Source organism: Hylobates moloch, unplaced genomic scaffold, assembly GCF_009828535.3.
Source record: "Hylobates moloch isolate HMO894 unplaced genomic scaffold, HMol_V3 SCAFFOLD_9, whole genome shotgun sequence".
NCBI lineage: Eukaryota > Metazoa > Chordata > Mammalia > Primates > Hylobatidae > Hylobates > Hylobates moloch.
The window spans coordinates 108320837-108347892 of record NW_026652284.1 but is presented as its reverse complement, the minus strand read 5'-3'; the positions used below and the strand labels follow the sequence as shown (position 1 = coordinate 108347892).

At 44.1% G+C, this 27056-nt stretch overlaps 1 long non-coding RNA gene and 2 pseudogenes across 5 annotated transcripts in view; 1 reads left to right on the top strand and 2 right to left on the bottom strand.

Moving 5' to 3' along the window:
- LOC116813589 (uncharacterized) overlaps window positions 1-27056 on the bottom strand; it is a 391404-nt gene that overhangs the window by 170629 nt on the left and 193719 nt on the right. For 3 of the 5 annotated variants that reach the window (XR_009214997.1, XR_009214999.1, XR_009214998.1), the window contains exons 3-4: window positions 26156-26285; window positions 5452-5580 (exon numbers count right to left, since the gene is read on the bottom strand). This is a non-coding gene — a long non-coding RNA (uncharacterized LOC116813589). Of the gene's footprint in view, window positions 1-1306; window positions 4846-5451; window positions 5581-26155; window positions 26286-27056 lie in introns of those variants that run through there. The other 2 variants (XR_009214996.1, XR_009214995.1) reach the window with 2 other exon arrangements.
- LOC116814066 (U4 spliceosomal RNA) lies at window positions 4552-4624 on the top strand (annotated as a pseudogene).
- Window positions 16103-16256, bottom strand: LOC116814027 (U1 spliceosomal RNA; annotated as a pseudogene).

Sequence of the window (27056 nt, the reverse complement as noted above, 5' to 3'; positions counted from 1 at the left end):
AATAAATAAATAAATAAATAAATAAATAAATAAATAAATCTATTTCTCTTTTCTTTCTCTTAGATGAGGAAACTGAGGCTCAACATGGTAAATTAAACTTGACAAGGATACACAACTCACAAGGTGTGGATTCCCACTAGTTTCTTGGACAGTTTCTAAAGTCTATGATCTTTCCACAGCACCCAGCTGGTGGCATGCTAATTGCTTAAGTGCCCCTAGAGTCCAGATGAAGAAAGTTCAGGGCACAAGACTCTGAGAGTATAAATCACTCCAGAAATAAGCCAGTTGCATTTGTCATTAGCTTTCCTGTCCACATTCCCTTTTCTTAGTCAGGTTCAGTCCATCTAGAACTTCAATTTCAATGGAAACAGAGGAAACGAATGTGGTAGCAGACATCACTAAGCACTCTCAAAGCCTTCCTGTTACTTTGAAATGGTCTAAAAAGCCCATTCTTTCTACCCACTGGGTCCCCACCTTCCCCGCCAAGTCTGTGTTCTCTGTTCGGTTCATTATCAGCACCGCCCACAGCCAGACACGGCCAGGAGGCTTCACAGAAGCCAAAGAGCTTATCAGAAATAAGTACTTTATTTGACAGTGAGGCCAGATGTGCAGAGAGAGGCATTTCAAGGCCTTCACTTCTCTTCTCATAATTAGTCAGCTTCTAGCAATGATGAGAGTCTGAAGATGTCACAAAATAATGAATGACCTTCTCAAGCAGCTCCAATGAGGGAGCACTGTTTCAGCACCCATCACAGGATTCCAGAATGTCAGCATTGAGGGAGACCCTCAAAATACTGGCTAACCCCCCTTGTAGAGATGAGGATAAATTCCCAGAGAAAAGCTATGTCATCTGTCCAGCCACTCTCTGCGTATCCACTGTGCACCTGCCATGTGACAGGCAGTGACGTAAACCCTGGGAGGGAATAAATGCAAAAAAGACACATTCCCTCACCTTGACAAAACAGAGCTTCATGAGAGACACTGACCCATTTATCTCAGGCCCATACATGTTTATTGCAGGGCCCACTAATGCTTGGGTCCCCATGCTCACCAGAACAACAGCTATTACAGCAGCTTCAATGGTCCAAACCTATCCTTATATACGTGTCTATAGTTCCCAGAAATCTGTAAAGATTTCTGTAAAGGTCTTTTGTGACTCCAGGATTTAACACAGTGTCTCAGGATGTGATGTTTAAGCTAAATGGGGTCAAATGAATTAATGAATGAATCACACTGGAACAAAATGAACAAAAAGTTATTTTTTTGAACAAAAATACAACTTTTTGTTCATTTTGTTCCAGTGTGATTCATTCATTAATTCATTTGACAAAGCACATTTCCTAGCCCCAATGATTAGGACTTACTGTTGAGGGATAGAGAGGTAAGTAATCACAGTAAGTCCCAGGACACTATATGTGGAAGGGAAAGAAAGAATGCAGGTGACACAACTAACTCTGTCAGGAGAGTCTCCCCCACAGCAAGGTACGAATAAGGACCATTTGTTCTAGTCTCCGTAGCGTCCTAGTCTGTTTCCACTTCCTCTTGTCATCATCTGCCCTCTTCAAAGTTCAAATAGCTCAAGATGCAGAGATTGTGTCTCTCTTGTCCATTCCTCAGCATTCAGCAAGTGTTCAATAAACATTTGTGGAAGGAATATATCAGGTTAGGGACACAAAAACACATTACAATTCCATAATAGAAATAGAAAGTGAAGATATGCTTACACACAGGAAGAAGTGGCTAACTCTGCCAAGGGGAAAAAAAAAAAAAAAAAAACAGGAACAATATCTTACATACATTTACACACTCACACACATGCAGCTATTGCAATGATAACAACACCATTAAGCAAGACTTATTTGTGGAACCCTAACTATTCAACAGGCATAGTCCCAAGAGTTAATGCTAACAACAGACTTATAAGGAAACTAGTATTATTATCCCCATGTTACAGAGGAGATGGAAACAGAGGCACAGGGAAGTGGGGGGTGGCCTTTCTGAGGTCACAGAGCTAGTAAAAACAAGAGTCGTAGTATAAATCCACATGGCATCCCCCTATACTATGACCTCAAATCAGGATGGTTTCAGTGAAAAAGGAATGAAATCATTTCTACAAAACCAAAAGCAATCGGCACAGAGCTAGCAGGCCCTGGGAACATAGCAGGCCCCTTCATGCCTCATTCCAATAACCCATGAACCTGAATGTGCAAACCTGCCCCATATCAACAAAAATTTGGTGATTCTCAACCATCTAAAGAGATTTTTTAAAACACCAAAGCCCAGATCCCTCTCTAGATCAATTAAATCTTAATCTCTGGAGTACGGTGGGAATGGAGTGGATATTAGTAGATTTTGCAAGCCCCTAGGTGATACGTTATACAGCCAGGACTAGGAACTCCTAGACTGACTTGTTTACAAGGCACAAAACAGGACTCTGGCAGGAGGAACAGCCGAGAAATTGCTGAGGATCAGCAAGAGTGAAAGAAAGAATGAGTTGACTGTTTGACTACTGTTTTCCTAGACTAATTATTCATGTGACTCGAAACAGGGTCTCCATCAACTCTGCAAGAACTCCTTGCACGCCCAACATGGCCAAAGTTGGCTCACATTCATTTGAAGAGGGTGCCCAACTGTCTGCAACCCTAATGCTCTGCCCAAGAGGAGTTGAAGACCTTGCTAAACTCACTCAACTCTTGAAGCCTCCATTTTCTCATTTGCAAAATGAGAACAATAAAAGCTGATTCAAAGGGCATTTGTGAGCATTAAAGGGGATATTGATGTTGATGAATTTACCCAAAATGCAAAACAAACAGAAAAGCATCAGCCTCAGAGAAAATATTATTTCCATCTTGGAAAAGGCTGAGTAGAGTAAAGAGTACAGTAGAGACCCAGGTCCAAGCCTGGCTTGGCCTTTCCTAGCAAGTCTAGAAATGACCCTGCCCATGTATTCCTCTTCTGCCAACCAAGGTACCACAATAGCGCCTTCATGCATTCCCTCATTCAGCAAATGTGTATTGAATGTCAACTCTAATGTTTTGATATAAATCATGGGAGCTAATGTACTTACAAAAATGCTTTGGAAATTTTAATGTGCTCCACAAATAGGAGGGAATTGTTTCTGTTTGTAATGATTCACTGTAAGCTGACGAGTCCCAAAGTCTATAAGGACCTTATGGGGTCACATCAAAGTGCAATGCTTGGATCCTTTCAGCCCCACCCCCTCTCAGTAGTAATACAGTCCCTGTGTGGATATCTCCAGTGATGAGATCCCAACCACTGTCAGAGACAGAGCATTCTCTCAGGTTTCTTTTCCTGTTATTAAGTTGCTTTCCATTTGCCTGCTGTTTCTACCTTTCCATTTTGGTTCTGATCTTTGGGGCCACAAGAAGTATATTTGACCTCTTCTCAGCCTTTCACTAATTGAATATCACCATCATTAAGGTCCAGCCTCTACCTCCTAACTTCTCTCCACATCTTCTCTCTGTGAAGCTAAGACAGCCCTAGTTTCCTTGTATTTCTCCGTTTGGAAGGCCATAATAGACTGCCCCAGACTGGGTGGCTTAAATAATAGAAAATTCATTTTCTTACGGTTCTGAAGACTACAAGTGCAAGATCAAGGTGCCAGTATGGTCTGTTCTGATGAGGGCCCTCTCCTTGCATTGTGGACGGCTCCCTTCTCATTGTGTCCTCACGTAGCAGAGAGAGAAGAGAGAGACAGTAAGCTCTCTGAGGTCTCTTATTTTGAGGGCACTAATTTCATCACCAGGGCCCCACCCTCATAATCTAATTTAACCTGAATTATCTCCCAAAGGTCCACTTCTTAATACTGAATACATGGCAGTAGGTTTCATCATATACGTTTGGGAGGAGGAAAACAGTTCAGTCCATAACACTCCCCCACAAAAGATTATCTTGCTAAACAAAAGCAAATCTGATTGAGACATTGACTAAGTACCCACCATGCTTACAAAACATGACTCGTATATGCTGAGGAAATCAATTTGATTGCCCTACCATCAAGACACATATAGTCTACAGATTGCTATCACCTACATTTTAGAGGTCCCCGCACCTTAAGACAGAATGAGCCAGAGGCTTGGGTCAGGGAATTTACAAACAGAGTCAAAGAAGTCAAGGCAAGAGAAAAACATAGCCCCACCCTTTGATTAGATTTTATTCTACAGATTAAGACTCCTGAGCCAAAATCACAAAATATCAACCCATTCACTGTTGACTGATTGCCTTCTTTGGATCATGCTGCAGAGATCACAGCAGCAATAAACATGGCAGGCAAATGTATCAACCCTTGGGGAACTTTAACTTGTTTTCTGCTGTTGTAGTGAGATCAAGTGTGTGTGATTCAATGAGACGGGTCATGTGAAACTTCCCTGTACCCCTCAAGCCCAGCACAGAGCCTCATCCAAAGTAGATGCTCAATGATGACACCTTGTAAAACAACAAATAATAACCAAGACCTCTCCTAAGTCTGCTGAGGGGTAGCCACATGGCTTCTTAAAAGTCAGAGGCCATTTGCTATTAAAGAACGCCATGAGCTTTGCGCAGTGACAGTATCGTAGCCAGTGAGGTTTCTCTGAGGTGCGATTATTGCTAATAGAAAGCCATGGATGGTCCTGGAGACCAGAGCCATCAAAACCCTTGTTCTTGTGCAGAAAAGAAGGCAAACCAGGGACCAAACTTGGCTTTTGAAGATGACTCACCACCAAAATCCCAGGTCTTGATGACAGGTTAAATCTTGTAAAACTTTAATTTGGCGAAGGAATTGGCTACTGTATTACTCTGTCACATGTCTTGGGAGAGGTCCAGTTTCTGTCACCCTAGCATTAACTGAAAAGTGGGATGAAATATGAAGACATTTTGCAGTTTATAAGAGAAAAGCACCAGGGAGTTTTAACAATTTGGAGAAGTATTATCCTAAAATTGGACTCTAATGGTCGCTGAAACCATTGCTGCATTCAGTAAAACTGGGTTGCCTAAAGCTACTGCCATGGAGAATCTAAAACAAGACATAGTTTAAGAGGCACGAATCAGTCACATAGAGGCTTGATGCACAATATGTCCAATGAAGCTTCCACCAGAGAATTGAAAAGCAGTATCTCAGCAGAATTGCAACTTCTGATTTTAGGTTCTTGTCAATCTATTCTAACTCTTAGCAAAAGATTCTTGCTGTTCAGCCTCAGAAACACTTTTATCTTATCAGTTGACTTTCCTGAAATCATGCTGTATTGAGCTATGATTCTTACTCAAATACAGTTCCTATGTCAGAACCTTATCAATGAGAAATTTCGCAAGATTGCGTGCCAAAACATCCGGTACCACACTTGCATATTTTTAATTCAAACAGAATTAACATTGCATCTTAGACACAGTGTGGTTTACCCTGCTAGTCATGTCAAACACTGAAGACGGTGACTGTACTACATGATTATTTACCTGCTTAGCTCAGGTTCCCGTTGTTCACATTCACATCAAGACAGATCAGCACTGGCACAATCACTGCTTTTATTGGGTATACCAAGTGTTAACAGATCCTTCAGTGTGTTTCTCAAAATCTCTGTTGGCCTATGGTAAAGAAAAATAAAATCTATTTTGAAAACTCACAGAGCTCTAGTTAAAGGTTCATTTAATACCACCTATATGTCTTTAATGTCTTTAGACAGAAAAAAAAAAAAAAGCTTTACAGTTCAATTAATGTTTCCCCTTTGGGTGCAATTTAACAGAGAGGGCTTCAGAAAAAGAATGAAAGAGGGCTATTAAACACATTTCTTATATAAAGATACTTGTTCTTATGCAGGACATATAGAATAGGCCTTTTTGTAGCAAACATTTTAAACGAGATATTTTGTTATGTGATGCTTTTTTAGCTGCAGCTAAAACAATTTTTAGTCATGGAAATTCTGAAAAGCTTGTCATTTCTTTTATTATACTTACTGGAATATGATTACTTTTGTTGAAGGACAATATTTTACCCTCTTTTCCTTACCCTGTGGCCCCCAAAAATGTTTCTGCTAATGATATATAAGCAGATTTCTAATACTTTATCTACTTTTAATCTGTGAAAATTAATATTTGGATACTTCATAATTATCTTGATTATGTCGCTTGATAAAACAGTGATATGTATTAATGTTAGTTCAACCATATATTTATACTGCCTGGGAATAGGTGGATGCAATTGTGTGGCAAGCATAATTTGGCAGTGTTCACTAGCTTGCAAAAACCTACTGCAAGAGCTTAAACATCTACATGAACACTGATACGAAAAAAGGATGAAGCCTGACCATAGCTTCTGGTTCTTAGATGGACCTGGCTGTGGTTTTCAGGCCCCAACCTGCAGGGAGCCCCTACAATCTCATCAGCTGAGTGGGCAGAATAAAGACATCATGCCTGCACATGCTCAGCATTGTGCCCAGCATGGTCAGGGATTGATAAAAACACTTGTATATTCTATTTTTATTATTATCACCACCATTATAACCATTACTGAGAGATGCATCCGTAGAGACACCATGTCAGAGAGAAGCAGAGGAACCCAGAAGGCAGCAATTAAACTAACATTTAGAAGCAAAACAGGTGATGGGGCAGCCCAGAAAGCTGAAGACAGAAACCATTTCAGAGAATTAGCCGCAAAAGAAGTAGGGAACAGGCATGAGAAGGGAACAGTTCTTTCTGGAGCTAACTCAGTGAACATGGCAGAGCCTGTGGGAGCATACATTTTTGCATCAGTTTCCTCATTGATAAATTGGAAGAAAGGTATATGGTAGAGAAGGTTACATTAGTCAATATTTGTAACAAGTCAGGGCACATAGTAGGCCTTCAGTCGAGAGAAGACACTTTTGTTCTCACATCCCCCTTCTTAAATTAAGGAGCATCTGCCCTGAATACAATCCTGCACAAAAATAAATCCACCTAAACAAAATTTCACAGTAACTACAAAAGCCTAATGATCATTAAAAATTCCTAGGAGAAACAGACGACCGTTCACCAATTAATCCGGTTTAGATAAATCAAGCACCACTTAAAGAATCATTTCTCCTTAAAGAGGTAAATGCAATGATTGTCACATGGCAAATTTCTAATTTTTCATTCCTCTCAGGAGACCAAAATGATACAATCTTAGTAATAAATTTCTCCCTAAAGTTTCTGAGGACGAACAATTTCCAGCCTCCTCAGACAAAGGTAAGATGAGTCAACTAACATTACTGTCGACCAGTATGAAATGTAGGCCACCTTTGTGTCTACAACTAACATACTTTGTTAAGGATCAGATGTAGGACAGTGGTTTGTGGAGTGAAAATTAGGTGGGTGTCCACTGGGCAAGACATTGCACAGCACTGCCTGTGCTGGAAAATGCAAAAGAGAATAAGCTGGATGGGAAGACATCAAACCTAAACCTACACGTGTAGAATCACACTCATGCATACAACCCACATTCTTACTGTTTTCCCATTATCAGGAGACATCAAAAAGTAAAAGATGTCTCATACCTTCCAAACACATTTCCCAGAAATGTCTGTTAACAGGAAGTACGTACCCTTCACAGAATTTCTCCCATGTATAGATAAATATGCATATGCACTATATTGTTCTGTCTTGCTTCTACAAAAATTGGCCAATTCTATACAAACAGTACTACAACTTATCTTTTCCAATTGATTGTGGACACCATCCCATATTAGTACATATAAATCTATCTCATGGTTTGTATTTAGGTTTTTTTTTTTAGTTTTTATTTTAAAATAATTTCAGATGTACAAAGTAAGAGTTTAAAAAACAGAGAAATTCCATTTGGCCTTGCAACTTCTCAATTTTGACATCTTATATACACAGTACAATTATTTAACTGTGTCAGGAAATTAACTTTAGTACAATACTATTGCCTAATCTAGCAATTTAGTACAATACTATTGCTTAGTTGCTTAATCTAGAGACGATATTCAAATTTCATCAGTAACACTTTTTTCCAGTGCAGAACTCAGCCCACAGTCATGCGTTGCAGTTACAGTTGGAGAATGTCCCTTCGTCTCTTCTAGTCTGAACTCATTCCTCAGTCATTCTTTGTCTTTCCTTTTTAAAGAGTGCTGATCAGTTGTTTACTAGAATGTCACTCCATTTGTGTTTGCCTGATATTTCCTCCTAGTTAAATTCAGGTTATAGTTCTGTAGGCCACCTTTGTGTCTGCAACTAACATACTTTGTTAAGGATCAGATGTAGGACAGTGGTTTGTGGAGTGAAAATTAGGTAGGTGTCCACTGGGCAAGACATTGCACAGCAGGCAAAGTATATACTGAGCAGGCAAAGTATATACTGACCCGGCAAAGTATATACTGAGCCTAGAATATCTTGTGGTGCCAAAAAGTAAGGCAGTGCTCAGAAAACAACAGTAAAATGGCAAAAATACATAGAACCCAACTTGAAGGGCATCCCGATGTAAAATCTAGAAAAATCTGAGCACAAAATGTATTATAGTCATAGGTTATAACCAATATAATGAGAATCCATGAGTCCATACTGATTTTTAAAAATTGCATTTTTTCAATATAAAAGAAAATATCTTCCTTATAGTAAAATTTTAGTTGACAAATCCAGAAGTAATGATGGAAGTAGAAAATCACTGTTTGGCACACACTATAGTAATAACTGTTTCAGACAAGAATTATCCATGAATGCTAAAATTAGTTTGGTGAAAGTGTGATGAGAAACAAGACACTTACATAGGTCCAAAGTATCTCCTGACAAGATATTTATTCATTACACAGAGAAAAACAGAAACTTTACAGTAGAGAAATCTGGCAGACATCACCTTAATCAAGTGATGGAAGTAAACATCATTAGTAAGGTGACAAACCAACACCAGGTGCCTCCTGATCTGAGGCACTGAGAAGAACACAGCATCTCATTCTTTATAGTGGCAGCTGAGCATTGTACTGTTGACCAGCTAGGCTGTCTTCAAGGTTCTGATACATTACTAATGCTGTTGAATAAATATCTTTTGAAATTTCCCTATTTCTAGGGTACAGACTCCAAGAAGTGAGATTGCTGGGCCAAAGGGTGCATAAACTCTAAACTTGGAGAAGTCCTGCCCAACCTTCCCTTATCTTTTTATTATTATTATTATTATTATTATTATTGAGACAAGGTCTCACTCTGTCACTGAGGCTGGAGTGCAGTGGTGCAATCTCAGCTCACTGCAACCTCTGCCTCCCAGGTTTAAGTGATTCTCCTTCTTCAGCCCCCTGAGTAGCTGGGACTACAGGCGCACACTACCACATCTGGCTAATTTTTGTATTTTTGGTAGAGACGGGGTTTCACCTTGTTGGCAGCTTGGCCTCGAACTCCTGACCTCAAGTAATCTGCCTGCCTTGGCCTCCCAAAGTGCTGGAATTGCAGGTGTAAGCCACCACACCTGGCCTCGAAACTTCCTTTATAGCGGTTGGTCCTGTTCATCACCCTCCACACTTCAGCAGCAGTGTGTGAGAGTACCCACTTTCTTTGCTAGCATTCAGCACTACAAGCCACCAGAATGCTGAAAGCTGGGGCAAAGGAAGCCATATGTGGCTGTGTCAGCAGCTAGGCAGATGCAGGGAGTACAGCAGGAGCCAGACAAACCGAGAGTACTGGGTGCATCCGGATGCAGAGGGATGCTCTGAGGTTTAACTAAGTCAGGGCTCCAGGACACACTGCAGTCAGCAGAAGGTATATGTACAAAAGATAGCAGGGAAAAGACAACAAGACTAACATATCTGTTGGATGCTATTTGAGAGGTTTGCTATTTAGAAATGACCTAAGAGCTTAAACTTGCACCAAGCCCCACCTGGCCCAGTCTCCATCCTTCAATCACAGCTCCTTAAAAGTCTAAGACAGGGGTGTCCGATCTTTTGGCTTCCCTGGGCCACATTGGAAGAAGAATTGTCTTGGGCCACACATAAAATACACTAACACTAACGACAGCTGATGAGCTTTAAAAACAAATAACAAAAAAATCTCACAAGCTTGGTCTAAGACAATACAAATGTAGTAGTGAGGTTTCCCAGTCAAACTTACTAGTGATAGTTGCCAACCTTTGTGTTGTAACTTTTTTTTTTTTTTTTTTTTGAGATGGAGTTTTGTTCTTGTTGCCCAGGCTGGAGTGCAATGGTGTGATCTTCGCTCACTGCAACCTCCACCTCCCAGGTTCAAGCGATTCTCCCGCCTCAGCCTCCCGAGTAGCTGGGATTACAGGCATGTGCCACCACGCCCGGCTAATTTTGTATTTTTAGTAGAGACAGGGTTTCTCCATGTTAGTCAGCTTGGTCTTGAACCCCCAACCTCAAGTGATCTGCCCTCCTCAGCCTCCCAAAGTGCTAGGATTACAGGTGTGAGCCACTGTGCCCAGCCTGTGTTGTATTTTATAATCAATTTCATGTCACTTTATGTGGACTTCACAACAACATAGAGAAAGGCATTGTTACATTTACAGATAACAAAGAGTGGAAAATCAGAGAGGGAAAGTAACTTGTTCAGGGCTGCACAGCTGCAAAGTGAGGCAGGTAATTGGTATTTGAAAGGCTACTTCAGTGGTATCTGGAGACTAGTCTATCTCCTGGCCCAGGGTTCTCCCTGTAGCAGGACCACTGTTGTCCTAAGGCCACAAATACATTATCTCATTTCATCTCTAGAGCCATCTGATGAGATGGGTAATATTGTTAGCTCCATTTTACAAATAGGAAAACGGAGATTGTGCCTAGGGCTTTGCTACCAGTAATGGGTGGGCTCAGGACTCTCTCGGCAGAGAGGGAAGTGAGGGGACAAGGCAGACCCAGCTCAACCCCACCTCCAGGATGAGCAAATGTAGAGAAAGGTGAAGAAGTGCTGGCACCTGGATAAAGCCCTCCCTTCTCCCCCACCCAATAAACCCAGTAAATCCATAGTTCTTGATTACCTACTGTATACAAACTGGCTGGATTACACGGACCTGCTTTACAGACTAATGTTCATTATAATTCACAAGAGTCAAGGGGATCTTATTGTACAATGAAATATAGTAGTTCGGGCCTGCTGTGGACTGAAAGGTGCCAGCATCCATTCTGCATTCATATGTTGAAGTCCCAACCCCTAAGGTGATTGTATTGGAGATAGAAACTCTATGGAGGTTAGTAAGGTTAAACAAGGTCCTAAGGGTGAAACCCTAATCTGAAAGGATATGTGTCCTTAGAAGAAGAAACACCAAATAACCTTCTCTGCTCCTACAACCATGTAAGGACACAGAAGAAGGCAACCATCTGCAAGCCAAGAGGAGAGCCCCCACCAGAAACTGAATCAGTTCACACCTTGACCTTGGACTTCCCAGCCTCTAGCACAGTAAGAAAATAAATGTCTACTGTTTAAGCCCTTCATTCTGTGATATTTTGTTATAGCAGCCCACATAGACTAAGACAGGGTCCCTTCATAAATCAGACTGGTGGCCTGATTAATTTGTCTTTTGACTATGCCCTCATCAGTCATGTTGGAGAATAGTACCCCAAATCTATATAAGAACTCACTTATAATTTACACGTATACATATGAATGCCTATATTATTATTATTATAACAAGGATGAAAACAAAGACATTTTATAAAAAAGAAATAAACAGGCCAGGCGCAATGGCGCACACCTGTAATCCCAGTACTTTGGGAGGCAGAGGCAAGCAGATCTCTCTTCAAGACCAGCCTGGGCAACATGATGAAATCCTGTCTCTACAAAAAATACAAAAACTAGTCAGGCATGGGAACACATACCTGTAGTCCCAGGTACTTGGGAGGCTGAGGAGAGAGGATCATTTCAGCCTGGGATGTCTAGGCTACAGTGGGCCATGATCCTGCCACTGTACTCCAGCCTGGACAACAGAGATAAGAAGAAAAAGAAGAAGGAGAAGGAGAAGGAGAAGGGAGGGCCGGGGAGCAGAGGAGACAGAAGAGGAGGGGAGGGTAAGAGAGGAGAGGAGAAGAGACGAAGGAAGGAGGGAAGGAAGGAAGGAAGGAAGGAAGGAAGGAAGGAAGGAAGGAAGGAAGGAAGGGAGAGATAGAGGAAGGGAGGGAGGGAGGGAGGCAGGATAGTCTAACACGGTGAAATCCTGTGTCTACTAAAAATAAATAAATAAATAAATAAATAAATAAATAAATAAATAATAAATAAAAAGGTGTGGTGGCAGGCGCCTATAGTCCCAGCTACTTGGGAGGCTGAGGCAGGAGAATTACTTGAACCTGGGAGATGGAGGTTGCAGCAAGCTGAGATCACACCACTGCACTGCAGCCTGGGCAAAGAGCAGAACTCTGTCTAAAAAAGAAAGAAAAAAGAAGGGAGGGAGGGAGGGAGGGAGGGAGGAAGGAAGGAAGGAAGGAAGGAAGGAAGGAAGGAAGGAAGGAAGGAAGGAAGGAAGAGGGAGGGAGGGAGAGAGGGAGGGAGAGAGGGAGAGAGAAAGGAAAAAGAAAGAAAAGAAAAAAGAAAAGAAAAGGGAAGAAAAGAAGAGAAGGGAAGTTGTAACATTTTCTCCTTATACTCTGTTGTGGTTTTAACTGTGTCCTCAAAAATGTTATGTTGAAGTCCTAACTCCCAGAACCTGTGAATGTGCCTTATTTGGAAATTGGGTCTTTGCAGATGTAATCAAGTTATGATGAGGTCATGCTGGATTAGAGAAGATGCAATTCTAAGAAAAGGGAAATTTGGACACAAACACACAGGAGAGGACACAGGAGGATGGAGGCAGAGACTTGCATGATGCAATGACAAGCCAAAGAGCACCAAGGATGGCCAGCTGCCAGCAGAGGCCAGGAGAGAGAAAGGGAGGATTTTTCTGGGCATCTGCAGGGAGAACACAGCCCTCATAACTCTTTGATTTCAGACTTCTGGCTTCCACAACTATGAGAAAATACATTTCTGTTGTTTTGAGCAGCCTAGTTTGTGGTACTTTGTTATAGCAGCTCTAGGAAACTAATACACACCCTGACCAATCTGCACATCCTACTGAAGAAGAAAGAGTAACATGTAAAGCAATGGGAGGAAAATGTCACACAGGTGCAGAGGCCAGATTGGAGAGTAGTGGCTCATCATAATGATCATGCCCACGGATCCCTGGGAACCGAGGTGGGCCCCTGGCCATGAGGAATCACCCAGGGCTGATGTGAGACTCAGGCGCCTGTTAGGGATTATCCAGGTCTTTCACTCATTTATGCATTCAGCAATCAGCAAGGATTCCTGAGGAATATTGTCAATTAATCACTCAAGTTTCACCCTCAGAAACATAAAGTTCTGGCATCAGAGGGACAGAAAGATTGTCGACGTGCCCGGTCAGGAAGGTGAGTTTAGTCGAGCAAGATTGTGCCGGGGAGCTGCCACGGTCTGAATGTTGGTGTCTCCCCAAAGTTCATAGTTGAAATCCTAACCCTCAAGGTGATGGGATTTGGAGGTTGGGCCTTTGGGAGGCGATCCGATCATGAGCGTGGAGTCCTCATGAATGGGATTAGTGTCTTGACAAAACAGGCTCCAGAAAGCTTTCTCGCCCCTTCCTCCATATGAGGACGCAGTAAGAAGACACTGAACCGGGAAGCAGGTTCTCACCAGACACCAAATCTCCCAGCACATTGATCTTGGACTTTTAGCCTTGAGAACTATGAGAAATAAATTTTTGTTGTTTGTAAACCACCCAGTTTATGGTATTTTGTTTCAGCAGCCCACATGGATGAACATGGGAGCAAAGGGGAAATCATGGAAGGAAGATTGCTTTCGTTTCATAGGCAAACCTTTCCCACTTTGTGAGTGGCTCAAGGTCAGCAAGGGAAAACAGATTCCTGATCTGGTGGGGGCCAACGGCGAGTCTGAAAGGGTCACAGGAAGTGTGTCAGCCTCTGCCTTCTGGGACCCTTGAGCAGCCGGGCACCAGTGCAGAGGAAACCCCCCAAGAAGCACTCAGCCCACATTTCCCCCCAGCTAGCCTCACTTCCCCCCCAGCTAGCCTCACTTCCCCCCTCAGCACTGCCCTGGTTTATTTTGACAAGGTTGTTTCCACCCTGCACGGTCACACACCCTTGCAGACACTAGGGAGTCCTGCCCACTCTGGGAACCATTGTTCACTGTGGAAAACCCGAAGCGTCACCTTTATGCACAGCAGGCTAGGAAACAGGGCTGCTGGCGAACCCCTCAGGAGCAGTCATGGTTGTGGGCAAGCAGCAAAATGGGGTGCAGACAGCACGCAGGGCTTCCTGGCACAGACCTGCAGGTGGGTGGTGGGCGGTGGGGTGGGGGACAATGGCAATGCCCTGGGCCTCCAAGTGATGAGCTTGGAAACCTGCTTCAAGTTGAACTGAGCAAAGGATGCAAAGGTAGGAAATACAGAAATACACCTCGCAAGAGAAGAGGAAACATACCAGATGTTTTAACGGGTAGAATTTCAGATAAAAAACAAACCCTGTATTGAACATGGAAAAGGCACAAGGGGGACAATGAGGTCTGGGAGAAGCAGCAGCTGCATGAAGCAAGTACACCCCTCTGGCGATGGGATCTGCGGGTGGAATGATCAGCACTGAGAAGCCTGGCGGACCTTGCAGAGCTCCAGGCTGGGCTGTCATCTCTGACAGTAGCACAACGCAGCTGGTTCCAAGTATGGGAATAAACAACAACAACAAAAGCCCTATACACTAAAATCAACTATTGCTATGGGACAAAGTCCTGCTGCCAGGAAAGTATTGCTACAGTGACACTGTCAGGCACAGGAGGCAAATGGGAAGGGGCAAGGCCCTCCGCCCTTCCCACCTGCCAGTTTTCCTTTGAACAACCAGGTCTGGCCACTCTGGGCCTGCAGACTTTCAGGGCCATAATCAGTAGCCACAGACTGGCCATTTCCCCCTTTATACTGGGCCTACGCAAGGACCATAGTCAAAACATTTCTCAACAACTGACTTGCTATGCAACCAGGGAGGTGCCTGACCACTCAGAGCAGGTGCTGGCCTGATCTCCTGGCTCCTCGTTACCTCTGGTGCTTCCAGTTCTGCACCAAGCCCTCCTGACTGCCCAGGAGGCCCACATCACTTATTTTTATTACCTGCCTGGCCTCTGTAGACAATTGAGTTTGGGATGCCTGGCTGAGAAGGAAGCCAGGTGGGGGATTCTACCTGATACATCAACTGTTTCATCCTCATTCTGTGTGCCTCAGGTCCCAGGAAGGCAGGGACATCCCTGATGGGGCTAACCAAGGGGTTCTAGGAGCAGTGTGCAGGGGAAGAGGTTGTATGGAGTGGGAGTGGCATGGGAGGGAAAGGAAAGCAGGAAAGGCTGTCAGTAGGAGGACAGGAGCAAACAGGACAGTCCAGAAACCAGCAAGGGCAAATGAAGCCCAGGGAGAGAACATTCAAAGGCCTGTGAGCATAACACAGTGTCCTGGTTTGCAAACATCTGGGCAGTACACATTTTGGAGTCTCTTTCTACATGCATCTGACTCATCTTGATTTTTGTAGAATGAGGCCACATTGACCATAGGGAAAAGTCCATTGTTCTCAGCCCACTGCTCTTGCCCCACGTGAACTTTCCAACGTCTCTGTTCATTACCTTCTTTTGTCAATCAATGTGGGCAAAAAGAAAACAAGTTTGTTAAAAGTGGATGGAGGCCAGGCGTGGTGACTCACACCTGTAACCCCAGCACTTCGGGAGGCTGAAGTGGGTGGATCACCTGAGGTCAGGAAGTCGAGACTAGCCTGGCCAACATGGTGAAACCCCGTTTCTACTAAAAATACAAAAATTCGCCAGGTGTGGTGGTGTGCACCTGTAATCCCAGCTACTCGGGAGGCTGAGGCAGGAGAATCACTTGAACCTGGGAGAGCGAGGTTGCAGTGAGCTGAGATCACACCACTGCACTCCAACTTGGGCGAAAGTGCGAGACTCCATTTCAAAAAAAAAAAAAAAAATGGGTGAAATGTGGTAATGAATTAGAGTTGGAGACAGCAGTATGAACTCATAGTTAGCTTAACATAGATAAGATGGATACCTGGGGAAATATTTACACATACGTGCATGTACATGGATTCATATACACACATTTATTTATGTATTTATTTATTTTTAAAATTTTTTACAGGGAAAAGTGCAAATGCAGTCCCCCATTACCACAAATTATGCAGTCAAGTCTCCCACATTTGGGGGAATCACAGGGGTCAGCACATTTGGAGTGCAATGGATAAGCCTCACCCTGGGGAAACCACCTTCGTGATCATGGTATCTCCCCATCCTCCCTACACACATATATTTCACTGCTCTGTCAGTTGAAAAGATCTGGAGGAAACAATACCTCAAGCACATCTAGCACCCAGATCTTGGATTCTAAGTCCTTTCTCCAGTAAAATGACAGGGGATCCTTGAAGAAATGGCTGATTCTATAACTGGGGCTGGAAATATACAAGATAAGCCCTAAGCATCTTATAGTACCAGAAAGTATGGATGTACCAAAAAAAAAAAAGAGAGAGAGAGGGAGGGAGAGGAGGAAGGAAGGAAGGAAGGAAGGAAGGAAGGAAGGAAGGAAGGAAGGAGAGGAGGAGAAGAGGAAGGAGGAAAGGAAGGAAGAAAGGAAGGAAGGGAAAGAAAGGAAGGTAGGAAAAGAAAGGAAGGTAGGAAAAGAAAGGAAGAAAAAGGAAGGAAGGAAGGAAGGAGAAAGGAAGGAAGGAACGAGGAAGGAAGGAAGGAGGAAGGAAGGGAGGAGGAAGGAAGGAAGGGAGGGAGGAAGGAAGGGAGAAAGAAAGAAGAAAGAAAGGAGGAAGGGAGGGAAGGAAGGAAGGAAAAAAGGAAGAAAAAGGAAGGAAGGAGGGAGGGAGGAAGGAAAGAAAAGAAAAGAAAAGAAAAGAGGGAGGGAGGGAGGGAAGGAAGGCAGGAAGAAAGAGAGAAAAAAGAAAGAAAGAAAGGAAAGAAAGAAAGAAAGAAAAGAAAGAAAAAGAAAGAAAGAAAGAAAGAAAGAAAGAAAGAAAGAAAGAAAAGAAAGAAAAGACCCATAATAAGAAAGTATGTCAAATGGACACAGGAAGTAACTGAAGAGTTCCCAATAGCCAAGGAAGAAAAACCATGAGCAATAAAATAAAATCATATTGGATTATAACCCAAATAAATTAAAAATTATAAAATAAATACCTGCAAGTCCATACTGATATATAAATAAATAAATAGGAGAGAGGAGTTAAATCTCCCAGGTAGAAAAAGTCTAAATAGTTCATGTAGATCCTCTAGCCATGGAGAAGGAAGAGCAGGAATGCCCTCTTCTCAGGGGATGGCTATGCACAGTGAATTTCTGCTGAAGAGTTTAATATAAAAAGAGGGTTAAGAAAGAACAAAAACACAAAAGTATCTTTAAAGTGAACAAACCTGACAAACGATACCGCAGCCAGGTAATCAAAGTCAACATCAGTGATAGGTCACGCTGATGGTGCCTACCCTTGATTTCATAAAAGCGGAACTTTACCTCTGTGGCCTTCCTCCGTAATCCCAATCTAATGATAAGAAGAATCAGACAACCCTCACAGAGGTACGTTCTATGAAATACCTGACCAGTCAAAACTGGTCATCAAAACTCAAGACTGTCAAGGTCATCACAAACCAGGACAGTCTGAGAAAGCGGCACAGCCCAGAGCGGCCTAAGAAGACATGATCACTAAATGCGATGTGGGATCCCAGATGGGATCCTGGACCAGGTAAAAACTAAAGTAATGTTTCAACTTCAGTAAATAATAATGTATCAGTATTGGTCCATTAATTGTAACAAACATGCCACACTAATGCAAAGCGCTAGTAATAGGGAAAACTGGGAGCAGGGTATATGGGAACTTTTGGAACTGTTTTCACAATTATCCTGTAAATCTAAAACTCTTCCGAAAATAGAGTTTATTCTTTAAAAGTGTCTGGAGGATGTGCACAAGGGTGTGGAAGCAGAGGGGCTACAGGTAAAAAATCATGACATCTGGAATATTTCCTTCAATTTTTGCTCCATACGGTGACTATCTTACCCTGCTCCCATTAAACTCTGAACAATGTTATCAGCCTGAAAAATGGATTGGCATAAATGTGAAATGTCGAAGCTGGGAGGGACTATGGCGGCTATCCAGGCCCCTGCTTTCAATTACACTTGAGGAAAATCAAATCTAAAGACCGGAAGCGGCCGGGCTCGGTGGCTCACTCCTGTAATCCCAGCACTTTGGGAGGCTGAGGCAGGCGGATCACCTGAGGTCAGGAGTTCGAGACCAGCCTGACCAACAAGGAGAAACCCCGTCTCTACTAAAAATACAAAATTAGCCGGACATGGTGGCGCATGCCTGTAATCTCAGCTACTGGGGAGAATCGCTTGACCCTGGGAGGCAGAGGTTGTGGTGAGCCGAGATCACGCCATTGTACTCCAGCCTGGGCAACAAGAGTGAAACTCCGTATCAAAAAAAAAAAACAAAAAAAAATGGAAGCAAATGACCAGTGAATGTTTCAGTTCAGTGCCCATGGGCAGAGCTGAAATCCTCAGGGTCCTGGAAGAGTGATGGACAGCAATGTCAGCCTGTCCTCAGAACAGCCCACTCTGCAGAGGAAACCGAGGCTCACAAGAGCCAAGAGCCTTCTTCCCAGCCAGAGTGCTGGCAAGCAGCAAAGCAGAGAGCCAGGCTCGGGGTCTCCTTTCCAGCTTCACAGAAGCGCTTCCTCCCTACGACCACTAACCCTCACATCCCTGACCCCTGTCCCCATGGCCAGTCACTTTCCCGTTTCCTCCCACAGCAGCAGGGGGCAGTGGCTGAAGACTCAGGTAAGATGCAACTCAGGGAGGACCGCACTTAGATTGGTTTCTCTTTTTTTTTTCTTGATTCTGTCTTTATGAAATTTTCTTTAACCCAACATTGTTTAAATCCTGATCTGATTTCTCGTGAGCTTGAAGCCAGGGTGCCCACGCTCTGCAAAAGAAGAAAAATGCCAATATGAGTCCTCGAGGCTCAGTGTTGTTGTGCAGTCCGTGGACAGGACAATGTCCTCATTTCAAGGTTTCATTTTTGGAGGAAAAAAAATTCCTCAGGATGCAGGATGCCCTGCATCCCACAGTGAGTATGCCCCCGTTGCAACCAGCTCTGGGAGGGTGACCAAACTAAAAAGGAAACAGTTCCAAGCACAAGGACACAGATTACCAGCAGAGTCATTATTACTCACAGCAATTCAGGCCCAGGGTCTATGTGGTGCAGGGTTTCTGAAACCCGACCTATACCTGGGAAGGAGGCAGAGAATGAGAGGCCTGGATGCTGGGTGGAGGTTCTGTGATTTACTTTGCTACAAATTTAAGAATAAAACCTGCTGCTGGATCAGGAGCTTTTCCTAGCTCCTCAAATAAACCTGGATCCCAAGAGGAACAGAAAGGAGAAAGGTGAGTGTGGGAGAGGAATTGGAGTGCAAGCTCAGAGGTCCTTGAGGGAGGGAGGAGAAGGTGTCTGCTTTGGGGAATGGCAATAAGAGGTATGTTGGGATGGAGATACCCAAATGTGTAGCACTTATACAGATTTAGTGAATGGTCCTCTCATTAGTAAAAGCTTCTAAACATTAGCTTTAAGTTTTAAAAAAAAAAGGACATTTGAAATTATGCAAAAGCCCAGAGGACCAGTATGCGCTTCACATACGTTCCGCAGGAAGATTCCTTCATTTGCAAACTGGAGTATATTACATAATCATTTCCACTTCCTGGCAGGTTGTGAAGAGTAAATGAGATCATATAATGTAAAGTGCTTGAAACACCATGAATAATACATTTGAGCTATTACTATTTTTACCATGATTACTGGTAGATTAGAAGTAGTCTCTCCATGGCCATCTTGATTACTACTAGTACTAACACGACCATCACTCAAACACTACTACTACTATAAGGATAGTACTTTATTAGTGGTGCTTAATAGAATCTATTATAATTCTCAATACTTAGCATATTTCAGGAGGAAAACTGACTGACGGGCTGATATAATGCACAATTAAGGAAATGAACAATGAAACGGATAGATTCCTGTAATGTGGTGGGTGTATCTTAAAAGAAAAGCAGTCCAATAGGTTGCAAAGAGCAAAACCAGGAGTCAAGAGCTGTCTCTAGTCCCAGGAGCCGGATGCTGTGAACACAAGAGTGTTCAATAAATACCTAACTGATGTCTGAGCAAGGAAGAGACAAAGAATGACAACAGTCAATTGGGCTTAGCTTAGATAAACACTCAAAGCCAGGATACAGACAGAACAGGACAAGAGTGGCTCTTACAGTCACTTGATTCGGGGTCCTTGTTTTAATGATGGGGCTGTGAAGGATCAAAGGGGTCAGCTGGGGCTCAACACTCAAAGGGCAGCTTTGAGCCAAGTCAATCAAACCAGCCTGGTGAGCTGAGATGCACGTTACCCAGTAAATACAGGTATTGGGATAGACTGTGTCTCTGCAGTGTGATGGTTAATTTTGTGTGTCAACTTGACTGGGCCACAGGATTTCCAGAGAGCTGGTTAAACAGCATTTCTGAGTATGTCCAGATGAGATTATCATTTCAACCAGGAGACTGAGTAAAGCAGATGGTCCTCTCCAACATGGGTTGGGCCTCATTCAGCCCACTGAGGGCCTGAATAGAACAGAAAGGCACAGGAAGGTTGAATTTCATCTCTGCCTGATTGCTTGTGCTGGGACATTGATCTTCTCCTGCCCTTGGCATTCCTGGTCCTCAGGCCTTCGAATCTAGACTGGAATCTACACTACAGGTTCTCCAGCCCTCTGCCCTTTGTGACACAAGAGCTGTTTCCTAGGTCTCCAGCTTGCAGGTGGCAAATCACAGGACCCCTCTGAGTCCATAATTGTGTGAGCCAATACCTTATAATAAATAAATCTCCTAGATATAGATATAAATATCAAGGTAGATATCGATATAGACATGGATGCACATCTATCTTCATGTTCTATTGGTCTTGTTTCTCTGGAAAACCCTGACTAATACACTGTATATTTCAAAGACTTTAAAGAAGGACAAAGCTCTTTTTTATCCACTCTGTTGACTCCTCATAGACTATCTCAGCACCTGACTCATAACAGGAAAGTGGACAAGGGCAGAGAGGACAGGAGAGAATGGCTACCTCCTGTCAGTCACCACCACAAAAGGTGCTGGGGAGGTGGGTTCAGTGAGACCCAAGGCCCTGCTCCCAGGGAAAGTTGGAGAGATTGTGTTCCCAGGCGAGATCCCAAGCACAGCCCCCTATCAGCAGATCCCTTCCCACAAAAGGCACTGTAGAGAGAAAGATCCTCATCTTCAGAAGAAACAGAGCTGAAAGAGGGGGCTAGGAGTGGGCAGAGGACAATGGTGGAGAAGGAGAGACGGATGGAGAGGGGGTGAGGAGCAGCACAAGAGAGTACAGAGAATGTGCCGGGAGAACAGGCGGGCACAGAGCAGGTTTAAGGGATTCAGAAGACTCATGTCCTGATTTGGGAGCCACCATCCATGAGCAGGGGGAGATCTCAAGCAATGCAATTGCTCCAAGCCTCCAGTCCCTTCATCTGTGAAATTCTGAGATCCATGAAGCTGGCTTCACTCCCTGTGATTTCCTTCAGAGAAAGCACAGCGGCTTTTCTCCTTTATTTCAGGCACCCTGCACAGTGGCACACTGCAGGTTCTCATTCGATATTTGTGCAATACAAGAAAGGAGAAAGGATGAGAAATTACTTCATAAACTGTAAAGTCCTGGGCAGATGACAGGGCTGCCTTTGTTTCTTAAGGCACACTGGGGAGCTTCTGAAAGGGGAACACTTTCTTTCTCACTTTGCCTTTCCAGCCCCAAGTCAGTGTCCTGAATTCAGTTAACCCAAGAAAATGTTCTCCAAGCATGTCCTATGTGCTGTTAAAATGCCAAAAGCTGGAAGCAGACAGAGAACAAGATCCAGAGCCTGCAATCCAGGGGAGAAGAGCTGATGTTCAGAAAAGTGAAATGCTGCTTCTGGGGACAGAATAAATCCCCCCAGAGAGAGGATAAGAATTGACTATTCCAAAGCCCAGCCTTTCCTCAAAACCATAATGATAATCATCACCCATAGTGACAGCTACAGTGGGTGGTCACCCGTGTGGCTGGCTGCTAGATGAGCTGGACTGAAAGAGACTCAGAAATGCTTTCGTTTTCAGGTGATGGCGCAGCCACTGCTCCCCGCCTGGGCCTAGTGCATTGCAGACATCACGGAGGAAGCTCCGTGTCTGTGGGTGTGACGGTGTATGATCAGTGAAAGATGTTATCAGAAGAAAAAAAATTAGGCACATTTTCCCCTAGACTTACTAATCCTTCCTCTGCAATTACCCTCATGTTTTGACATTAATTGAACTCTGTCTTCACTACTAAAAATAAACTCCAGGGCAATTGCAATGCACCAAAAACCTCAATATGAAACCACAAGAAACAGTAATAGAGAAATGGGCCAATACCAGAGGTGTTTTGAGAAGATGTTTCTGTTTCAAGTGTAGAGTTCCGAGTGGGCCAGGAGTTCTTTAAAATCCTGTGGACACCAAGTGCAGGAAGCAATCTTTACACACATACCTTGTGGCGAAAGACTGGTACTGGCTTGTATCCCTTGACAGGGAAGCGGGAGCCTACTGATGAGGTGTCACCAAAGGCCAGGGGGCCAGCATGGCCAGTGTGGCAGTATCAGGCAGGGAGCCAGCAGATGACACCAGGGGGAGGCAAGGCCAGAAGAGGAGTCCAAAAGAGCAAAGTGAGGGTCTAAAGGGAAGAAGCTCATCCTGTCTGCACATCCAGGGAGCAGGGCCAGGAGTGAGCAAGAATGACACTGAGAGGGTCAGGAGCTAGACAGATCAGGAGCTGGAAGGAAAAACAAACAGGCTCCTGTTTATTGCCCATTTCCTCGGGCAAGTTTCCGCCACCCTCACAACCAGACCAAGTGGCTTCTGGTCCATGATGTGGCTGGGAAAATTGAAGTCTGGCTGGGTGTGTGGTGTGCACCTGTAGTACTAGCTACTCAGGAGGCTGAGGTGGGAGGATCGCTTAAGCCCAGGAATTGGAGGCCAGCCTGGGCCACATAGCTAAGACCCTGCCTTTAAAAAAATAAAAGAAAAAAAATTTTATGTGTGTTTTGAGACAGACTCTTGCTCTGTCGCCCAGGCTGGAGGGCAGTGGCACAATCTTGGCTAACTACAACTCTGCCTCCCAGTTTCAAGTGACTCTTGTGCCTAAGCCTCCCAAATAGCTGGGATTACAGGTGTGTGCCACCATGCCCAGCTAATCTTTGTATTTTTAATAGAGACAGGGTTTCACCGTGTTGGCCAGGCTGGTCTCGAACTCCTGGCCTCAGGTGATCCGCCCGCCTCAGCCTCCCAAAATGCTGGAATTACAGGCGTGAGCCACTGTGCTTGGTGAGAAATTTTTTTCCCTTTTTTTTTTTAAGAAAGAGAGAAGTTTGAAAAGCTGTAAAAGACTTGCCCAGAGTCAAATGGGGCAGTGGGAAGTGGAGCCTGGGGTAGACCCTAAGTGTCTGACTCCGTGTTCCTGGTGCCTTTGCTGCACGGCAGGCAATAGTCCCGACTCATGGGTGGGAAAGGTGAGGATGCCCTCCTACTGGTGTGCGTCCCAGCCAGGCTGATTTCTAGGCAGGTACAGACAGGCAGGCTCCCAGTGTGAGAAGTGCCTTTAGGACAAGTAGAACTACGGGCACAGATGCAAATGCCTGGGCCTTTCTTCAGGTTCTGTCATAGAACAGACTGCCTGAGGCTATGCTCAGGACTACGGGCCTTGGAAACCCCTGCTCTGTCTTTCTGCTCCCAGCAGTTGAATTCTAGGGAAATGTCTCTCCGTCACCCCGCCCCGACCTGCCAAGCTTCTGGCTTTCATATTCTCTGCCACATGACTGAGGTCCCATCAGCCCTTTTCCCCAATATGAGAATAGCTTGTTTCAGCCCTCCAGGTGCAACAGCGCATGGGGATCAGGAAAGGCTGCTGCCCCTGTAAGCTCTCTTGCTCCCTAAGCCTTCCTCAGAAGCATGGGCTCCCAAGACATAATTAAATGACTGTCCCTGAAGGTTAAAAAGAGCTGCGAGGCCGAATCGGGCAGATCACAAGGTCAGGAGATCGAGACTATCCTGGCTAACATGGTGAAACCCCGTCTCTAATAAAAATACAAAAAAAATTAGCCAGGCGTGGTGGCGGGCACCTGTAGTCCCAGCTACTCAGGAGGCTGAGGCAGGAGAATGGCGTGAACCCGGGAGGTGGAGCTGACAGTGAGCCAAGATTGCGCCACTGTACTCTAGCCTGGGCGACAGAGCAAGACTCCGTCTTAAAAAAAAAAAAAAAATATAGAGCTACGTAGGGCTCCCAAGGAAGGCTTGTCAGCTGTAGATATTGCAGTAGCAGAAGTGAGAAATTCAACAATGAAACAAAAATGAATGCGTAATATGAATGCACAAAGGTGCTGAGCTCTAAACAATGGAAAGGATTTTTAATTCTTAAACAGCAGCTCAGCTCCCAGTATGCTTTATTCACAAGCATCTTTCAAGAGCCACAAGAGGCAGCACCTGCTCCAGGAAGCCTCCCGGCATGGAGAAAGTCCCCTCCACCATCCTTACAGACACCTAGGGAGTATGGAGTATCCTATGTGTGCCAGTATCCCCACCTTGACTGAGGGGCAAGGCCTCATGCTCTTCACCTCTGCATGCCACAGGAATGCTATCTCAGCAGATTTGAAATGCAAATGCGCTTTTGAAAATTTCAGGCACAATACAAAGATGACATATGTAGCACAACAGAAGTACAATTCTCTGCTATGCTCTCAGTTATGACTTCTCTGTCTTCTCACCAGTCCACACCTTCTCACCCACCTTTCCACCCTTGCATAGCTTTCAAATTCATGATAGGAATCATGTCAGTTTCCTTTTCATCATGTCATTTATTCTTTCCAACATCTTACTTAAAAAAAAAATTGCAACTGACCTCATTCTTTCCTCTGAAACTTTAAAAACTTTCTTCTTTGGGTTATTTCTCTATCTCTTTTTCCCTCTCCTTTCAATTACTCATTCATTTGTTCTTTCACCCTGGGTCAGGCACTGTGCCAGATCCTGGGATGTGTAAGACAGTCCTTGCTCTAAGCAATTTCACCAGCAATAGGGGGAACGGGAAGGGGAAGGGGAAAGGGACATTTCAACCCAGTGCAGTAGCCATGGTATAATGGAGCCATGTCTTCACTAGCCCGCTGCTGTCCAGTGAAGGGGGTAATCAACTCCACTCTGGGTGAGGGGCTGGGCACAATTGGGAAGGTGATTCTCAGCTGTTTCCCAGGCTGACTTGGTGATAGGTGAAAGGCTGGGGGGACAGCAAATGAAAGACTTCAAAATAGCCTGGTACATGGAAGGAATTCTAAATGGCATAATAGATGAATAATCTGCAAAAACTCTCTTCCCTTTTGGAGCATTTCTTCCTCAGTGCAAGGCAGCCTGCTAAGCTGTTTTGCTCCAATATCTCACTCAACACAAACAACATCTTCATGAGGTAGGCACTAATACCATCCCTATTTTACTAATGAGGAGACCAAGGCTTTGAGAGGCTGAGTGACTTGTCCAAAGTGAGGCAAGTAGCAGAACCAAGAAAACCCAAGTCTACCTGAAGCGCTCGGTCTTAACCTCTAACCCTTTATCTCCTGCACCGTCAGCCTTAGTGTGGAAGGAGCATGGAATTCAAGGAGGTGAAAGGAGGAAGCATGGATTGGCTGGGAAAAGAGGAAGAGCTCATGTTCTGGATGTCCCAAAGGTGTCTCAATCTGATTATATAACCCTCACCCCACCTTTTCCTCTTTTCCCCAAGGCTGTCTCCACATGTTTTCACAAGACAGCTGGAGCATCCTGCACCTTCTGCTACAAGTGGGGCATTCACTAGGAGATGGTGGCTCCTCCCTCCACTAGGGACAGAGGGAGAGCTTCCTAGGCACAATGAATAAGTGGACTAGACTCTGAGAACCACATCGGGGAGAGGTTATGGGGAGCCAGCTTCCCGAACACATTGGAACAGCACAGGAAGACACACCGAGAGGTCAAGAACCACAACCCAAGTTGTGCTGCAGGAGATCATCAACTCCAAAAGCTATGTTTGGTTTCACAAGGATCAGGAGGATAAAGTCCCTTACCTTAATTCTCCAATCTCAAAATACTCCAGCTTTAGGTCAGGTAAGGACAGTTCTCAAGTCCGTCCAGAGTGCTGAAAGGATATGTAGTTTCTCAGATTGGAAGTGCCTAAATCCCAGGTGTAACAGGATTCTAGAAACACACAGAAAAAGGATACATATTAATATCAATGTTTACCTTGAATAGATTTGGTAATGAGATGTTTCATTCATTTAAAAGTTAAGGACTGCACATTTACTATACACTGAATGAGGAGCACAAGAAGAGAAGACATTTAATGAGCAATGCTTATGTGTCAAGCACTGTGTTAGGCATTTTATATACATTAAACTGTTTAATCCTATGAGATAGGTTTTGATAGCCCCCATTTCTGAAGTCACACAGGCAGCCAGGGCAGAAGTGATGGTTGGGTCTTTCTGACTCATAAGCCCCGACCCATTAATCATGTTTCCCTCCCCCTACTAGAGCATTTTCATTCACCTTCCAAGAATACTAGGTAGAGAGGAATAAGAAACACCCAATAACCCCATTCTAAGAATAGCCTGTCCCTGGGTGCCCAGCCCATTTCATACACAGTGGGGATCATGTGAGCCATTGAGGCTGCATCAGATTAATTTTGTTGTAAGTTTTATCTGAGCCCAACACTGTCATCTGGTAACACGTGTTCAGTGGACATCATGCATTATTCAGGAAACAAAAAAAATGTAGCCTCACTAGAGATTCCTATCTTAACTGATCATCAAGATGGCTAAATGAGGTGGTCAAAAGGGGTGGAACAGTGTGGAGAATGAGGCCCAGGGGCCATCCTTCTCTGCTATCCTAAAGCAGTGCCTGGTACTTAGCCTGGGGATCCAGGCACTGACCTTCTCTCCTGTCCTTCAAAGAACTGTGATGCTCCAGTGT